We start from the raw sequence: 17873 nt of genomic DNA on the forward strand, positions 1-17873 counted from the left end.
TGCCTTAGGGCAATAGTATATATATAGAAAAAAAATAGGTTACTCATAAGTAAGACCCGTAGGCAAAGAGAAATCACTGAAGAAACTGGCAGTGTCCATCTGAGAAATGTCTGCAGGTGAGGATGCAGGGCACAAAACTTGACCCATCAGGACCCCATGGCAAGTACACCTGTTGCACAGCTAGATAAGCGGGGCTCTAACAAACAGCTTGGCGCATCAAATAACTGAATTAAAGTGGATCTTCAGCATTTTCTAGGGACAAATCTGAATTGTGTAAATCCCCAAACACTGTTATGAATTCTAATTTATTCCCCATAAAATGTGTGCACTATGCAAAGTAGGAAGCAACAAAGCTGCACCAAAAACAAGTTATTATGAAGCTATTTAACTGATCCTTTCTTCCCCAACACTCACCGTGAATGTACTGTCCAAACAAACACTACCTCATCTGCGTGGACGGAGCATTTGGCAATCACTTATAAGTTACATAAAGTGGTTGTCTGATTGTATACATCAGTTTCTTAAGAATATTTTTAGCTTGGATCACTCTCCTTGAACTCTTTTCCCTGAACTGAATCACATCATTTTCTTACGAGTATTTTTAGCTTGGATCACTTCGCCTCGAACTCAATCACTATGAGAACTGACCAAATAAATTTCTATATGAAAGGCTGAAGGCTGGACACTGAACACTGCCAAGTGCTTTCTTGTGTGGTTTCCAGGCAGTCAACAAGGGGTGCCTGTGCTATCATTAACACTTAAAAGTTTAAGTAGATCATCCTGTAAAAAAAGAAGTGATAGCACCTTTCACTTCAAGGGAGATGGAGTAGACCAATGTTTTGCTATTCTTCTCACTGTGTACACCTAAAAACCCTGGACATTATATATAAAATAACCACAAGACTCTAAGAAGGTGGAGGGAAAGTTCCTCTACAAAATCCTACAGCTACCATGACATTAATAGTAAAAAACTGAAATTGAATGTTTTCCTTCTAATATCAGAAACAAGGTATAAGGTATAATCTCATTACTTTTATTTAAAATAGTGTTAGAAGATCTAGCATTACCAACAACAACAGCAGCAACATACAAATAGAAAAAGAAGAAATAAAACTAACCCTATTTGAAGATGATATGATTTTCTATGAAGACAATCACAAGGAATCTACAAAAACAAAACAAAACAATCCTAGAATAAGTGAAGTCAGCCAAGTTCCAGGATACAAGATAAAAATACAAAACCCAACGTATTTCTATACTAGAAATAAACACACAGACACAAAAATGAAAATTACAAAATCATCTATAATTACACAAAAAATACCCAGTTGTAAACCTAACAAAACATATAGAGGACTTATATGCAGAAATAAAGGTTGAAAACACCCAAAACTTGTTGTAAGACATGAATCTACACATTTAAGCTCAATGAACCACAGGAAGGATAAAGTTAAAGAGATCCACGGTTACACATTAAATCAAACGGTTAAAAGCCAAGGCCAAAATGAGATTCTTGAAAGCAGCAAGAAAAAAAAAACAACTGATTACATATAAAAGATCTGCAATAAGATTAACAATATATTTTGGTCCACTTGATCGTGTCCCATAAGTTCCTAAGGCTCTGATCACTTTTCTTCACTAGTTTTTCTTTTCACTCCTCTGACTGTAATGTTAAATGATCTTTATGTTCACCGATGGAAACCAAAAATAGGAACAGATCACTTGAGAAATCTGTAAAAACATGGAGGATGTTTTGAGATGTACTATCTTGGGAAAACTCAAGAAAAGATACGAAGAATTATCAGTTGGAGTTCCCATCTTCTATCAAAGTATTCATTTTAAGTGATTGAGAGGCATAAAGAATTGTCTTGAATGGGCTTACCCATGACTATAATATTTCATATTTTAAAAATAGGTACTTGAGGAAAAAAGGTACTTCTATGACATTATCATTCTGTATTTAACCGTGCAGTTAAATTCCTTCTTAAAATAAAAACAAACCAAGTCTCAGACAACCAGTCAAAGGTGGAGCACAGGCTTTGGAGCCAGATTAACGTGGGAATAGTATCCTGACATCAGTATTCGGCTGGTGATCACTTTGACACCAAGTTTCCTCATCAGATGACAATAATAATGGGACCTCTTAGGTTTTTTTTTTTTTTTTAATTTTTTTTAATGTTTATTTATTTTTTGAGAGAGAGAGAGAGAGCACAAGCAGGGGAGGGGCAAGAGAGAGAGGGAGACACAGAATCCGAAGCCGACTCCAGGCTCTGAGCTGTCAGCACAGAGCCCGATGTGGGGCTCGAACCCACAAACTGTGAGATCATGACCTGAGCCAAAGTCTGGCGCTCAACCGACTGAGCCACCCAGGCGCCCCTCTTAGGGTTTATTTTAAGAATCAAAACATGAGAATGCATATAAAACACTCACCACAGAGCATGCACAGAACAAATGATGCATATAAAGCACTTAAAATACATAATGAGAATTCCACATTAGCTACTACCAATATTATTATTTCATATAGGTGATTAGTATATTTCTCAGATTGATAATAAAAAAAGGTTGTAATGTATAAGGATTTCACATTTTTTAGGGGCGCCTGGGTGGCTCAGCCGGTTGAGCTTCTGACTTAGGCTCAGGTCATGATCTCACAGTTGGTGGGTTTGAGCCCTGCGTTGGGCTCTGTGCTGACAGCTCAGAGCCTGGAGCCTGCTTCAGTTTCTGTGTGTCTCTCTCTCCCTGCCCCTCCCCCACTCATGCACTGTCTCACTCTCTCAAAAATAAATGTAAAAAATTAAAAAAAAAGAATTGCACATTTTTTAATTTGTGCAATAACTGTAAAACCTATAATCAAGTTTAGCAAGTACATTAAGTAAAATATAACTCATATTCCTTTAATTTAGTAACCTAACAACAAAAAGAATTATATTGGTGGTTATCGGACTGATGGGATATTTAATAGCTACTTTAATTTTCTTACCTAATCATCTCAAGAGCATTAACCAATATATTTTTAGTGGCAGTTCATCAGTGAGATTAAGTTTGGAAAGAAAATTTGATTTTTATAATGTATTTTCATTAATGTTAAGAATTAATGTATAATTAATGCACAAGCATAATGTATATGTAAAACATGTATCTACAGGGCCTAGGAAAAGATACTGCATATAGAGGCATTCAATAAGTGCTTGTTAAAACTGTTGAGTTTATAAATGCTTTTGTTTTTAGTATTAATGAACTCATGTAAGATTTTGTGAATACTTGCTTATTTTTGGTGATTTTTAAAAGTGAAGTTCTTATAACAAAATTAATCATTTCAAAGTGAACAATTCAGTGGCATTTAACACATTCACAATGGGGGCAACCATCATATCTATCTAGTTCCGAAACACTTTCTTCACCCTCAAGGAAATACAATACCCATTAAGCATTTCCCTCTCCACTATCCCCTGGCAACTACCAATCTGTGTTGTCTCTATGGACTTACTTCTTCTGGATATTTCATTATGCAATATTGTGATAAAGATCAACAAGTATTATCCATATCCAAAAAACAATAAGCTGGTAGTGAAAGTTTAGGAGGAATTTTTATATGTAAACATTATAATATCTAAGCCCTCATTTTAACTTTAAGTCTCCTAAGTGCTACTTTTTTTTCCTCCAAACTTTAAGATTTCCTTTCTCTTATACATCCAAGGGGAAATGTTAACTTACTCATATGGACACATACTGATTGTGAAGAAAGTACTCACATGGGCAAAGCCCCTGATTGATATTTCTCCAAAGAAGGTACACAAAATGATCAACTAACACATGAAAAAATGCTCAACACAATATTAGTCATTAGGGAAATGCAAATGCAAACCAGTTTACATCCCCTAGGATGGCTATAATTAAACCAAACCAACCCACTCACAAAGATGTGGAGAAATTGGAGCCTTCATGCCCTGCTAGTAGGAATGTAAAATGGTGTGATGATGGAAAAGGGGTTGGAGGCACACAACACTGCATGGTGCATTTAGACCCTAAAAGTGGTTCTTGATAAGCTTAGAATATGGGAAAAAGGGTAAGGGCAAAGTAAAACTTAAGACAGGCAGTTGGGCAGAAGCCAGATCATAGTATCTTCATCATCACGTTGGGAATATGAACTTTTAAGTCAGCAGTTCTCAAACTTACTGATCTTGGAACTTCTTTATATGCTTAAAAATTGAGGACTTCAGAGTTTTTGTTCATGTGGGTTGTAGCTATCATTATCTTAGTAGAAATAAAAATTATAAAACTTAAAATATTAATTCATTTACACGTAACAATAAAACATGTTAGAAATAAGTGATATATTTTTGTGTTTTTCCAAAACAAAAAATCAGTAAAGGGTTTTTATATTTTTTGCACATTTTAAAAAAATGTTTGGCTTAATGAAAGAAAACTGGATTCTCATACCTGCTTCTCCATTCAAAATGTAAACATATATTCTTTGGATTGGAGTCTATGAAGAAAATCAGACTCATGAATATACATAGTTGAAAAAGGAGTATTTTAATAGCTTTTGCAAACAATTAGGAATATTCTTTGACACTACATTAAAACTCAGCAAGTGTCGATTTCTTAAAGGTTAATTGCAATGTGATATAAAACTATATTGTTAAACTTTTCATACATTATTATACTGATCTACCTTGTACTGTCACTTGGAAAATACTGGCTCATGGCATTATGTAGATCCTCCAAATGCTAGCACATTTAATTATACGATCCCCCCGTCCCTTAGCAAAAAAAAAAAAAAAAAAAAAAATCACATTCATTGTATCACCACCATTCTCATAAAAAAAGTCTGTAAGTATTGGTAAGCTGTCATATTTGTGGTGACAGCCAGTTTGTCAAATTTTATAATAGCAATAAATACCGTCAGTCAGTTGGTTTTCCTTGAAGTGACAAGTTCACTTTGTTTGTTTCTGAGAAAATGTCTGCCAACTACCCAAGTCTGAATAAACATAGTTTATCTGTTGGTTTTTCTTTCAAGTAAAAACAGTGTTCTATGAAAAAATGGCTTGTTGAGCTTACAATTCAAACAATCAACACAATTGCTTTTCCTCAAGACAATCATTGTACTTTGATATGCAGAAGCGCTTGGTATATCTTCCATTTTGTCACAGAGTATTAAAAATATACATATACTAAATAGTCAGGATTTAATAAGGTTAATGGTTTTGACTGCTTTATAAAGGACACCGTTATATGAAAATGACTTTGTTTTGTAACTATGATCAAAGTGGTAAAGAATACAAAGATTAAATAGTACAATCTGGTGTCATGACTGCTTTTGTACCATGAGCACAAATGGCAACTAGTGAAAAAGGCAACTAACATCTCAGAATTATTGTGGAATAGTTGTGGACTACTTTGTGAACTCCCTGAAAGGGTCTTTAGAACACCTGACACCCATGGATCATACTTTGAGAACTTCTTTGCAAGCAACGTAGAGACATTTTTCAAGAGCTTTAAGTAAAAGCCCATACAATCCCTCCACAATGCAAGGTTCTATGAAGCATCACTTTATAGGGTGATAGCCCTGGAGTTGAGTATTAATCAGCTGAAGACATAATGGAGATTAAGACCCAAAGGAAAGCAGTTGCAATACGGATGAAGCCTGGGAACCCAGAAGAGGTTAAGGCTTTTTTTCTAAGCTATACTGAGGAGGAGGATGGTACCCTTCACTGAGTTTGGAAATTAGGAATAGGAAGAAAAGCAATTGGGGTAGAAGAAAGGGATTCAAGACATTTGGAAATCTACACTGAAGTTCAAACTGACAAATCAAGTATGTAGGGGGTATGTTGAAGAGTCTATTTCATAAGGGCTTTTATTTCGAGCTTATTATATAAGAATACTACCATGCCTGACAGGTGTAGAAGACAGGATAGAGAAAGCACAAGAGCAGAAAAGATCTGAACTAGAAAGTGTAATGTGGCAGCTGTTCTCTCCCAGCCCCATGGACAGCCATATACCCAAGTGTTTGGGTTGGAGAAAGGAAATACAGGACAATGATAAAGGAACTGTTTTTATTTTTTTAAGTTTATTTATTTTGAGAGAGAGAGAGAGAGAGAGAGCGAGAGAGAGAGAGAGCAAAAGCAGGAGAAAGGCAGAGAAGAGAGAGAGAGAGAGAGAGAGAGAGAGAGAGAGAGAGAATCCCAAGCAGGCTCTGCACTGTCAGCACAGAGCCAGATGCAGGGCTCAAATTCACAAACCCTGAGATCATGACCTGAGCCAAAACCTAGAGTCAGATGCTTAACCCACTGAGCTACCCAGGTGCCCCAAGGAGCCATTTAATGAAGGGCTCTGTAATACAGAGGGGTACTATTTTAGTTAGGGAAATAATAAGTACTAGAATACATAAAATTTCAATCATTTACCATAACAGAAGTTTAGTTCTTATTCAAGTACCAATGTGTGTTCCAGACTGGTAGATGGCCTTTTATACAATGATTCAAGGAGTCAGCTTCCTTCCTTCTTGTAACTTTGACATTTCTCCAAGAACTCAAAGTATTTTGCATCTAGTTAGCAGATGTGGGAAGACAGAGTGGAGAAAACACAGTAATTTCCCAACTATCTTGGCAAACACTAGTCATATGGCTATCCCTAGCTGTAGGGGTGGTGGTAAAAAATTGAGCCTTGGGTGGGCAGCTGCTTCCTAGCAATAAAGACATACTATGAGAGGGAAAGCATGAATAGTTGTATAGTCAGCCACCTCCCCACAAAGCCACACGAATCAGATTCACAAGTGATAAAGTATGACACGGATCGAGAAGGATACAAGAATTTTCTCTATTTCTGTATGGAACATAGCATCAATCTTGGCACCATGAGGGGTCTATTTTCTGACATTTCCTTTTAGGGAAGCAGCAGAGACAATGATGCTTGATTGGAGATGGTTGTTCAGTTGACAAAAAGTTGATAGGGCAGATGCTTGGAGACAGAGGGGGGATTCTACTTTTTATTTTTTTCCTTAACACATTTGAGACACCTCTGGAAGATTTCCAGAAACATATGAATGACATTTTAATGGAGAATAAGGTCCTATGTGAATATCTGGGATTGAGACCATGTGAAAAACAGACTATTATTAACTCTGATTCCATAAATGTCCACAGGGCTACTGTGAAGAAAACTTGGATTATGAGTTTTAGACACAGGTGTCTATGGAACGTCTAGTCAATAACGTGTAGGTTGCTGAAGACATACAACTCACAGGAGAAATTTCTGAAGTAAAGACAGAACTTTAGGAGTCACAACATAAAGGCAGCAGCTGATGTCAAGGGAGTGAATGAGATCATGAAGATAGAGTTAAAAATAAAGAGCATCAAGACAGAATTTTAAGACCATCAGCCTTTGATCTAAAGATTTATTTTACTAACACTACCTAAATATATGTGCAATACAACCCAAACAAATCTTAGAATATTAGTGTAAAATCATGTGTTTACCTGTTTACCTACTAATAAACATCTTAAGTGTTTCTGACCACACTGTCCACTTTTAAATACCCATTTTAACTCACTTCAACAGGTAAAGCAATTTTAAGACCTATATCCTTGGCTTCACATCTTACTAATATGCCTTTGGAACACTTTTTTTTTTTTTTTAATTTTAAAAATGTTTATTGATTTAATTTGAGAGAGAGAGAGAGAGAGAGAGAGAGAGAGCGAGCATAGGAGTTGCAGACAGAGGGAGACAGAATCCCAAGCAGGTTTCACACCATCAGTATAGAGTCCAACGTGGGGCTCAAACTTATGAACCACAAGATCATGACCCAAGCTGAAACCAAGAGTCAGCCGCTTAACCAACCTAGCCACCCAGGCGCCTCTGGAATGCCTTCTGGGAACTTGATGAGTTTTGTAATTCAGAAAGCATACACTTGGGCCTTATTACTATAGGATGCACTTTATTAAAATAAATCTCTGCTAGCATTCTTTTTAAAAGTAAAAATAAAGATGCAATAATATGAAAGATGTAAAAGTACAAAGTTAAGTTATTCAGGGAAGACAAAAATTGTTCCTAAAATGTAAACACTGGAGGAAAATTACAATAGGAGGAACTCAACTACGTGTAAACTTTGTAATCCAGCTAAAATATTAATTTTGATATTAAACTGGCAGGAAGATTCAGAGGTTTCCTCCAATTTTATTGTAAGTCCAAACTGCCATTAAAATAGATGTGCTTTGATTACTGAATACCATAGCAGGAAAACTAAAGCATTTTCAAAATCAAGAAAGAAATGCCAATACTATCTACAAAGCTGAATTATTTTCACACTTCAACAACTGCACCTGGTGCTCCATTGACTAGTAAGTAAAAAGAATAAGGAAATAACTTGGATTCAACTCCAGCTGGGTTTGGAGATCATTAACTAAAACCTAATGCAACAGCTGTCTGAAAATTAGAATTCGTTATGCTGAAAACTTGCCATTATTTCACTACAGCTTGGTGTACGTCACACTGTAAAGGAGCAGTTTTGAATTTGAGCATGTACCAGAATGACTTGCAGGATTTGTAAAATATAGATTCCTGCCATCCTACCTTCTCCAGTTAACTAATCCTCAGGGCCCAAGAAATGTGCATTTCTATCAAGTTCCCAGATGATGCTGGTATGATGGTCCAGGAACCGAGAAATCACGTTATATAGAGTATTTCTTTTGGTTTATGAAAAAAGTTTTAGAATATCCTTTTTTTCTATGCAAATAGTTCATTGGTATTCCCATTAATCTGGAATTTACAGCAATTTTTGAAATAGTTTAGATCTGTGAAAAATAACGCTACTCAACTTCATGGTATAAACTAGTTGTAAGCGGTGGAGGCGGGGGGGGGGGTGCCTGGGTGGCTCAGTCAGTTGACCATTGGACTCTTGATTTCGGCTCAGGTCATGATCTCACAGTTCGTGGGTTCAAGCCCCACGTAGGGCTCTGCGCTGACAACGTGGAGTCTGCTTGGGATTCTCTCCCTCTCTCTGCCATTCCCCTGTCTGTGCTCTTTCTCTCTCAAAATAAAGAAACAAACTTTAAAAAAAAAAAAAAATTAAACCTGTTGTATGGGTATTCCAGTCAAGATAGTCTTTAACTGATGGGACTGATTCTTCTGGGCTAAGTGCATGTCCCATCTCCCTCACTGCTCCCCACCAACCATTAGGTCTCCTAAGGCTGGGCAGTCCCTTCTTTCAAGGATGCTATAACCATCATTATGGGAGGCATATAGAGAAATATTTTAAATGTTCTTGAGAATAAACTGTTTGTTACCAAACCCAACGAAATGCAACATTTATTAATTCTGACTGGACTTCACTGCCCCCATCCTTTTAGTTTGAAAAAATAAGATTTGGATATAACCAGTAGTTCAAGAACCAATGTTAAAGGTATTTATTTTGCAGGATTCTACTACAGATGAAGAAATTCTGATCAGATAACGGTTTCCAGTCTTAGCTTGCTAAAATATCAACTGAAGTTCACATAGACTAGATATCACCATTGTCATTAATTTTTATATTTTAATAACAAAGAGCTTTGATATTAATTTTTATATCTTACAGTTTCATATCTTGAGATATGGATACATTATAGCTTTTTAGATGAATTCATGCTTTTAATAGATCTTTAAAAATCAGTTACAGATTTTAAGATTCTAGAAAAGTTAATTTTTAAGCACCAATTTCCAAAATTCTCCTATTTTACTTATGTCTTATATAACAAAAACTCATTATCCAGCATCCTGCTAACTAGAATTCCTTACTAGCTGATGATTCAACGTGCCCAATGCAACGATGATTGGTATTCTCAGTGACAACCAAAGATGAAGGAAAATTCTAGGCAGTAGTATCCATCAGTGAAGACTAACATTTAATCATTTGGCTCTTAACACGTGTTTTATTGTATTTTAATTATGTGAAACACAGATAATCCAAGTATTATATGGATGATTCTCAAGAAAGTACAACATTCTTTATCTTGTTGAAAAGCAAACATTTCCCACACAATACTACTAATGGTCATTTTTATGTATTTTAAAACAACTTACTCAAAACTGACCTATTTTATAGTCATCTTCTTCTATTTGAATCAGGCAAACATAAATAAATACATTCCAGTTCACACTGAGACCAAGGAAATTGTAGAAACTAAAAAATCATGGTAGAATTAATATGACTTTTTGGCAGAGAAGTGGGGTGGAAGGAGAGGAAGCACAAGTTTAAAAAAACTATTTTCTTTCTCAAAAAGAAGGTGATGACCATTACCGAGCAAGACAGTAGGTAATAAATTTGCTTAATGAAAACAACATGGTATTACTAAATTAAACCATACAGAAGGTAGAATCCTTTACTGAGCAACCTAAGAAAGAAAAATTTTTTAAAAAGAAGTGATTTGATCCCTACTAACCTAGCAATTTATACACAGCATAGTCAAAGCTGAAGCTACATACATGTCAAGCCTGTTTCCTCCAGGCTTGATATTCTAAGTTTGTCATACCTAATCCTCAGGGCTTTTTCCTCTGATGGTACCAAGATTGTGTGAGAAAAGGCTAAGAAGCAGAGAAGTTAGAGATTAAAGGGGTCAAATAACCATGGCGACACCATGGTTTCCAAACCTATGAGCTAAGAACCCTATGGTGAGTTATATATGTTATCTTAAAATAGATTTCAGGGCATAGGCCTGGGGCAATACTGGGGATGAGTATTTTTAAAAAGCTCCCAATGTGATAGAAGATTCTGGGTGACCTAAAGACTATACCAGTATGAGTCATTACAAAGCATACTAGAAAAACACTGGAACCTGGTTAATATATTTTTGTTAATTTTGGTTTATGACCCTCTACATATCATGCACCATTTTCCCTTATATAACTAACATATTACGGAAGCATTCTCTATAGCACAATTTCTCATCTTTGGAGATCATTTGATTTCTAAGGAAGTCCCACCTTGTTCTCAATTTTGGGCTTTTTTTTTTTTTTGGTGGCTGAAGGCAAACTGGAAATAATAAATCTAAATAAAACAAAGTGGTCTTAAGGACAATTAAAATTTAGGAACAAGGTTTGGGCACCTGGGTGGCTCAGTCAGTTAAGCATTTGACTCTGAATTTTGGCTCATATAATGATCTCACAGTTCATAAGTTCAAGCCCTGTGTTGGGCTCCATACTGAGAGTGAAGAGCCTGCTTGGGATTCATTCTCATTCTCTCTCTCTCTCTCTCTCTCTCGCAATATAAATAAGTAAACTTAAAAAAAAAAAATCTAGGAACAAGGTTACCTGATGGGATCTACCAAATAATTCAAATTCATAAATCCTTATTTATAATTATGGAAGCTATTTGCATATTAAGAGCAAATAATTTATAAACTACAATGAAAAGGCAAAGATTGTCAAACTGGGTAAAAAAAGCAAGATTCAACTATATCCTGCCTACAAGCAACCTACCTTAAATAAAAGAAACAAATAAGTTAAAAGAAAAAAGGTGGAAAAAAAACATTTATCATGTAAACATAAATCAAAATAAAGCTGGAGTAATCAGATTAATAACATGGATTTCAGAAGAAAGAATACTGCTAGAGAAAAAAGGTTATTCCATAATTTATAAGAAAGGGGTCAATTTATCATGCAGACATAATGACCTTAAAACCCTGTGCATCTATAAGTCTCAAAATACACAAATAAAAAACTCACAAAAAAACTAGACAAATCCACAAGTATAACTGGTTATTTCACCATTATGCTCTCAATAATGGACAGCACAAGTAGACAAAAAACCAGTAAAGACATAGAAAACCTGAACAATACTATCAACTAACTGACCAATTGGTATTTATAGAACACTCCAACCAGAATGCAGATACACATTCTTTTCAAGTACACCTGGAACTTTTAACAAGATGGACCATATTTTGTCTTAAAAACGAGGCTTGAGGGGCGCCTGGGTGGCGCAGTCGGTTAAGCGTCCGACTTCAGCCAGGTCACGATCTCGCGGTCCAGGAGTTCGAGCCCCGTGTCGGGCTCTGGGCTGATGGCTCGGAGCCTGGAGCCTGTTTCCGAATCTGTGTCTCCCTCTCTCTCTGCCCCTCCCCCGTTCATGCTCTGTCTCTCTCTGTCCCAAAAATAAATAAACGTTGAAAAAAAAAAACAAAAAACGAGGCTTGATAAATTGGAAGGAATTCAAATCATACAAAGTATGTTCTCTGACTACAATGGAATTAAATTAACAAAATAACAGAAAAGACATTAGAAAAGTGCACTAATATCTGAACTAAACAGCAAGCTTCAAGTAATCCAAGAAAACACCAAAAGGAAATTAGAAAAGCATTTTGAACCTAATAAAACTTAAATATACTGAAATTTCTAAGATGTAGCTAAAGCAATGCTTACAGGGAAACTTACCATATTAAAAAAGAAGGAAGGTTCAGGGGTGCCTGGGTGGTTAAGCATCCAAGTCTTGATTTTGGCTCAGGTCATGATCTGACAGTTCATGGGATTGAGTCCCACACTGGGCTGTGCATTGCCAGTGCAGAGCCTGCTTGAGATTCTCTCTCTCCCTCTCTCTCTCTGCCCCCCCATCACTTGCGCTCTCTCTCTCTCTCTCAAAATAAACAAACAAATCTAAAAAAAAATTTTTAAAGGAAAGTCTAATATCAATGAACAAGCTCTGTCCTAAGAAACTAGAAAGAGTAAATAACTGCAGAAATCAACAAAACAGAGAAGAGAAAAAAAAAAAAAAAAAAAAATCAATAAAAACTGACAAATCTGTAGCCAAACTAATATGACAAAAGAAGAAAAGACAAAATTATCAATATCTGGAATAAGAAGCCACTATAGAATATAAAGGAATATTATATATAAACAACTCTATGCCAAGACAACTTGAAAGAAATGGTCAAATTCCTTGGTAAACAAAAATTAACAAAGCTCACTCAAGTATAGATAACTGAATAACCTTTTATCTACTAAGGAAGTCAAATTTGTAGACTAAAAACCTTCCCACAAAACAAAGAAACATCTTCCCAAAGATAAAGCAATGGGCCCAGATTGCTTCACTAGGAAATTCTACCAAACAGTCAAGAAAAATACCAACTCAGCACAAACTTAAAGAAAACTGAAGAGAGAAAACACTTCCCAGCTCATTCTGTGAAGCCAACGTTACTGTGATACCCAAAACGAGACAGATATTACAAGACACTACAGAGTTGGAAGTGCAGTGCAATGAAGGGCTAGGTGGCAGGATCTCACAGGCTGACTAGTACCTTCTCTGCCTTGCTTGTATGACCTTTAGCAAAATCTGAAATGGCAGGCGGTAATTACGGCTGAGAAGGCTCCCAAGGCCAAGACAAAGGCAGTTTCCCACTCGTGGATAGCCAGTTTGCAGTTCCCAGTGGGCCATATTCATGGACACCAGTCTTGTACGAGTGGGCATGACTGCCTTGGTGCACAGCACAGCCATCTTACTGTACCTCACCGCAGAGGTTCCTGAATTGACAGGAAATACATCAAAAGAATTGAAGGTAAAGTGTATTACACCTCCTCACTTGCAACTTGCTGTTTGTGGAGACAAAGAATTGGACTCTCCTATCAAGGCTGTAATTACTAGTGGTGGTGTCATTCCACACATCCACAAATCTCTGGGAAGAAATGACAATAGAAGACTATTTAAAGGATGCATGGATTCCTTATCATCTCAAGACTCTAAATACTTCTTTTTTTTTAATGTTTATTTATTTTTGAGACAGAGAGAGACAGAGCATGAATGGGGAAGGGTCAGAGAGAGGGAGACACAGAATCTGAAACAGGCTTCAGGCTCTGAGCTGTCAGCACTGAGCCTGACGCGGGGCTCGAACTCACGGACCTCGAGATCATGACCTGAGCCGAAGTCGGCCGCTTAACCGACTGAGCCACCCAGGCGCCCCTCAAGACTCTAAATACTCTTAACAGCTGTCTGGTGCTGGTGATTCCAGGGGACTGCATTTCTGTGAAAAACACAATTCTGCCTTGTCATTCCATTTGGTCAAGCTGGAAGTTTAATTAGCTTTCCAACCAACCAAATCTCTGCATTCAAGTCTTAACCATGTTCAAGTGTAACTGCGGCTTCAAAAAAAGCTATTGAGGGGCACCTGTGTGGCTCAGTTGGTTGAGTGTCTGACTTCGGCTCAGCTCATGATCTCACTGTTCATGAGTTTGAGCCCCGCATTGGGCTCTGTGCTGACAGCCTGGAGCCTGCTTCGGATTCTCTGTCTCCCTCTCTCTGTTCCTCCCCTGCTTGTGCTCTGTCACTCTGTCTCTCTGTCTCTCTGTCTCTCTCTCTCTCTCTCCCCCTCAAAAATAAATAACGATTAAAAAAAAATTTTTTTAAGCTATTGATTCTGACTGAAGTAGTGCATTTTTGACTTGACTGTTTTCAAACAACTGTTTGGATTTTAATTGTGAGGCAGAAGTTACAGTAACAAACATTTGGTTCTATACAGGCATTATTTCCACTGCAGTGGATAAGCTCAATAAAGATCATATGCCCCATCCCCCCCCCCCCACCAAAACACTATAGAACAAATCCCAGACAAACACAGAGGCAAAAATTAACATTTAGTTAAGTGAGTACAATACATAAAAGGATAATCATCCTACCCATGTGGGAATTCAAAGTTGGTTTAACATTTGGAAGTCAATGTAATTCATCATATTAACAAACTAAACAGAAAAACCATATGATCATCTTAATACATGAAGGGAGGGGCGCCTGGGTGGCTCAGTCAGTTAAGCATCCAACTTCAGCTCACATCATGATCTCAAGGCCTGTGAGTTCAAGCCCTGCATCCAGCTCTGTACTGACAGATCAAAGTGTGTAGCCTGCTTCATATTCTATGTCTCCCTCTTTCTCTGCCCTTCCCCAACTCTTGCTCTGTCTCTCAAAAATAAACGTTAAAACAACAACAACAACAACAACAACAACAACAACAACAACAAAACACATGCAGGGAAAGCATTTGACAAAATCCAACATCCATTCGTGATCAAAACAAATCAGCACAGAAGGTATACAAGAGAATTTCCTCAGTGATAAAGGGAGACCTTTGAAAAGTCTATAGCTAACATCATTATTGAAATACTGGGTGTTTTTACCCTAAGGTTAGTAGTAAGGCAAGAGTGTCCATTCTCACCACTTTTATGCAACACTGTCCCGGAGGCTCTAGCCAGTGTGGTAAGGTAAGAAAACGAAATAATGGCACACAAAGAGCAAAAAGTAAAACTGCCTTTTGTTGCAGAAAGCACAGTTGCTCTGCAGAATTTCCTAAGGAATCTACAAAAGACCTAGGAGAATTAATGAGTTTAGCAAGGTTACAGGATACAACAATCAGTAACACATGACGATTTATTTCTATACACTAATAACAATCATATTAAATTTTTCAAAACTACCATGTAAAATACCATAAAAATATGAATAAATTTTCAAAAAGATATATAAGACATAGTAAGACATTATAAAGCATTGCTAAGAAAAATCAAATAAGACCTAAATAGAGAGATACCATGGTTCATGGTTGAAAGACTATTATTAAGATGTCAATTCTCTCTCGAATTTATATATAGATATACAATGAAAATCTTAGCGGGCATCTTGGTATAAATATTTGTTATAACACAATCATAAAACTTACATGGAAATGCAAAGGCTCTAGAATAGCTAAAACAATTTTTTAAAAGATCAGAATTGGAGAACTTATAGTAATTTATCTCAAGAATTATTATCAAGTTACAGTAATCAAGACATTGTGGTATTGGTGTAAAGACAGACATCGAGATTAAAGAAACAGAACAGTTAATCCAAAAATACAACCACACATACATGATCAATTTATTTTTTACAAAGTTGGCAAGGCAGTTCAATGGAAAAGCTGATCACTTTTTCAACAAATGATACAGGAACAATTGGATAGCCGTAAGTTTAAAAACATACTTCATAATACATGGAATTCTCACTTCACACTACACAGAAAAACAAAATCAAAATGGAACATAGACCTAAACATAGGAACTAAAATTATAAAACTTCTATAAAAAATATAATCCTAGTAACTTTGGGTTTGGATTATTTCTTAAATATATCATAAGCAAGAACTACAAAAGCAAAAATCAATACATTCAACTTCACTGAAATCAAAAGACACAAAAATTAAAAGGAAAGCCGCAGAGGAGGAGGTAATATTTGCAAATTATATAACCAACAAAAGCTCTGCATCTGGTATGTAGAGAAAACAACAAATCTCATTTTATTTTTTTTGAACGGACAAGATTTGGACACTTCCCCAAAGGAAATACAGATAGAAGATAAGAATGTGAAGAGATATTCAAAATTCCTACTCATCAGGGAAAAGAAAATTAAAAGGAGATAACACATGACTTATATAAATGGCTAAAATTAAAGAATGACCATACCAAGTCTTCACAAGAATGTGGAGAAAATGGAGTTCTCCTGAACAGCTGGTGGGAATGTAAAATTGGACAACTACCCTGGAAAACAGTTCGAGAGTTTCTTAAAAAGTCAAACTTACATTTGACCACAGAACCCAGCCATTCCATACCTATGTACTTAACCAAGAAAAATAAAAATGTATACCCAAAGTCTTGTAACCAAATGTTCACCTTTATTTTTAATAGTGCCAAGCAGAAAACATCAGTATGTTCATCAAATAAATTACTGAACAATTGGGGGTATACACATACACATATTTGTATACACATATTTGTCAAGACCTATTGACAAATACACCATGAATGAACTGCAAATATTGTGCTAAGTTAAAGAAGCCAAACCCCACTCCCCCCCCCAAAGAATACATACTGTACTATACAGTAATGAAGAACAAAGCTGCTAGTTACATAAAGTTCACCATTTGGTCAACTGTTCATTCCCAAACTAGATTACAACACGTTATATTTAATATTTTAATTGTATAAATCAATGATACATGAGTGCAAAAACTAAGAGTGCTGTTGCTTCCATGAAAATCAAATGGGATACTGTGGGAAGGCCAAGTAAAAATTGCTCTTGAATCCGATATTGACAAGACAATTGCAAAAGACTTAAGAAAAAAATCTGGAGATCTAGCTGGCTTTGCATAGGATTAGGTTTTGTTTTTTTTTTTTTTTTTTTTTGGTTACTTATTAAAGAAGCCCAAAGTGGAAAATGCAGACTAAGTATCATAATAAGTGTGCTTTATAAAACAAAAATAATGTGGAACTCCCACAAGCAGATTTATAGTCAAAGAAAAAGATTTATTTTGTAGTTTTGATATGTGCATGAATGAATGCACTTATTACAGATTTTGAATTAAAATATTTAAGGTACAATTCCTGCATGCATCAAACAACAAAATATGGGCTTAATCCCATTGAATAATTTAGCGTCTTTTTTGAGTTTACCTTTTTCTATTGCAAAAGCTAATACACTCCTGAAAGAAAATGGATTCACAAAACCAGAAAGATGAAGAAAATAACATATAAGTTCCTCATTCAAATATAACCCTTGTAAATATCCAGGAACATTTCTTCACTATTTTTTTTCCTATGGTTTTATTAAACAGGAATCATAACATATAACCACTTTTGTATCTGCCTCTTCCCATGTTTAGAAACATGTTATTTTTCCCCTATCACTGAAAAAAAATGGCCATTTCTAAGACTCGCATTTGGCACAGGCTTTTCAAATCACAGAAGCCACACATGTACATACTAACGTATACCTGTACTAACGTACAGAGAGAGCCATTCATTTCTCTTCTTGAATTCAAAATCAGATATTAAAGACAGTATGAAATCAAGAAAGGCTAAAAACTGGACTCCTAAAAGTGTCA

The 17873-nt window shown here is 36.0% G+C and overlaps 1 protein-coding gene across 4 annotated transcripts in view; it reads right to left on the reverse strand.

Moving 5' to 3' along the window:
- Positions 1 to 17873, reverse strand: part of HS2ST1 (heparan sulfate 2-O-sulfotransferase 1) — a 175082-nt gene that overhangs the window by 42195 nt on the left and 115014 nt on the right. The window contains exon 2 of one of the 4 annotated variants that reach the window (XM_047870819.1): positions 1119 to 1165. The exons of the other annotated variants lie outside the window; for them this stretch is intronic. The gene's annotated coding sequence lies outside the window, so the exon portion shown is untranslated. The remainder of the gene's footprint in view (positions 1 to 1118; positions 1166 to 17873) is intronic. 4 annotated transcript variants of the gene reach the window in all.

This window comes from Prionailurus viverrinus, chromosome C1, assembly GCF_022837055.1.
Source record: "Prionailurus viverrinus isolate Anna chromosome C1, UM_Priviv_1.0, whole genome shotgun sequence".
NCBI classification, from domain to species: Eukaryota; Metazoa; Chordata; class Mammalia; order Carnivora; family Felidae; genus Prionailurus; species Prionailurus viverrinus.